The sequence below is a fragment of the Psammomys obesus genome, unplaced genomic scaffold, assembly GCF_907164565.1.
Source record: "Psammomys obesus unplaced genomic scaffold, mPsaObe1.curated_primary_1811, whole genome shotgun sequence".
Classification (NCBI taxonomy): Eukaryota; Metazoa; Chordata; class Mammalia; order Rodentia; family Muridae; genus Psammomys; species Psammomys obesus.
In genome coordinates, this window is record NW_026585609.1 from 3,054,877 (window position 1) to 3,057,252 (window position 2,376).

Here is a 2,376-nt window from a genome sequence, read left to right on the forward strand (position 1 = left end):
AGATTCAGTCGATAAAATATAAAGAGCTATAGATGAAAGACTCCTGACAAACTTCTTCACAATCATGCACGCACACACACTTATGCATAAGTGTGCACTCCCACCACGACATGCATGTGCAAGTACACGCACACACACACACAAAGTAGTTGTCTTTTCTGTACCCTTTTGAAATTTTCCATTATTTTATGTTTTCCTCAATCATTGATTTTTTCACCCAGTTTCTATTGCGTGTGATGGATTTGCAGCTTTCATTTCTATATCTCTTTCTTGTGTTTATTGAATGTGTTTAAGTAGTTTAAAACTATGTACATAAATGCATAACTATGTCATAAAATATATATATATAAATTGTCCTCTGGGTATATTTACTTCCTTCCACAAGTTTTGGCACAATCTAAAATTTACATTATCAACATCATTCAGACTTTTTTTTTTTTTTTGCTACTTTCCTCTTTGATACGATGTCTACTTGAAATCCTAAGTAATTACATCTCCAAATAAGAATAAATTAGTCTAGATCCATTTTTCCCGACGAAGTCTCTCTCAATTGACTTTATTCTCGTTCATTTCTGCTAGATAAGGTTCTGTGTATAGCCCAGCATTCGCTCTATAGATGCACCTACCCTGCATGCCCCTTACAGTATCACATATTCTCCAGCTGGTAGATGGTTAGCTATGGTTTCTGCTGCTGTGAAGCAGCACCATGACCATGACCACCCATATAGAGGGAAACATGTAATTGGGCCTGGCTTACGGTTTTAGAGGTTAAGTCCTCTTTCATCATGACAGGAAGCATCACAGCGTGCAGGCAGACATAGTGCTGGAGAAAGAGCCACGACTTCTACAGGTAAATCAGTAGGCAGGAGGAAGAGAGAAACACAGAGCCTGGCTTGAAGGTTTGAAACCTCAAAACCCACCTCTAGTGACATACTTCCTCCAACAAGGCTGTACCTTCTCAAATAAGGCCACACCTTTCAACAGTGCCGCTCTGTATCACCCTCCATTCAAACACATTAGTCTACAGGTGCCGTTTTATTCAAACCACCAAAGTAGACAGTTATCTATACCTGCATGTACATACACGCATACAAAATGTGCATATATTAATACATTTGCTAATATTTATTACAGAGTGTAACATTTTATATATGGATAAAATGACTAAATATGTAGTTTATGATACGGTTCTGTTTTTAATGATATGATTTTGTGTGTGTGTGTGTGTGTGTGTGTGTGTGTGTGTGTCCTGCTGTCCATTGACGTTAGAGAGAAAGCACTGGATCTCCTGGAGTTGGAGTTAGAGGCTAGAAACTGAATTAGATTATCTAGAAGATCAGAAAGTACTGTTTAACTGCAGATTTATTTCCCTAGACCCTATGATATGGTTCTAATAATTTAAATTTCTTAATGTCTTAAACAAACTGTTTTTGCTACCATTTGCTAAGAAAAGTAATTTTTAGCCTCCTACTAAGTTTCTTCATATATAATATAATATATGATATATGACATGATATATGATACATAATATATAATATATTTCATTATATACTAGTAAATTATATATTACATAATATTGCATACATAATATATGATATATATTATAGTTAGAAACAGATATTTATTTTAAACTTTGTTCTATTAAGTTAGCGTTTTCCACCAACTTGGGCAGCAGAGACCTGTATAGGCTTCACAACATTTTGTTTAGGCACCGCATTTGTGGGGCCCTTGGCAACAGCCATTGCTGTCTTCTTTGAGGCCTGCTTTGCCTTTTTGCTTCCTTGGCAGCCCTGAGAGCCTGCTCTTGCTGAGCTTTCCTAACTTCTGGTGTTTGACTCCTCTTGGCCATTATATCACCAAGACATGAGCCGGTGATGGCCTACTGGAATTTGACTGCATGGTGGGTTCTTTTCTTTTGGATTTCTCCAACTGTCCTTCTTGTGTTTTCTTCTGTAGAGGACAGTCCACTTTATCTTCCTATCTTTGGGAAAGGAATGTGCACTCACATTTTGCATTAAGAAACGGGTAAACCTTCCAGTAAGTCCTGGCATAGCATCACCCGTGTCCAGGTAGATCTTCTGCCCCGTGAAGCTGCACAGCTCCACCTTCATGGTGAGAGCTGCTGGCCTGCAGGTCAGAGAAGAGCTACGGAGAAAAGCTTCTTCTTATATTTTTATGGCAACACAACATAGATTAATTTCATTTACTTAATATATAGTATATTTTCTTAGTCAATCAAAAATATTTGACTTTGAAGCCTGCTTAGTCTTGATGTTAATGTAGCCCCATTTAATTATTAATTAGTATTTGCACAGCATGTTGCTATCCTTTTCCATCCAGCCTACATCTATATTTGAGAAGTGACTCATGGGAATG

The 2,376-nt window shown here is 37.4% G+C and overlaps 1 pseudogene; it reads right to left on the bottom strand.

Moving 5' to 3' along the window:
• Positions 1-1,646: 1,646 nt before the first annotated feature.
• On the bottom strand, positions 1,647-2,123 carry LOC129679184 (60S ribosomal protein L24-like; annotated as a pseudogene).
• Positions 2,124-2,376: the final 253 nt, after the last annotated feature.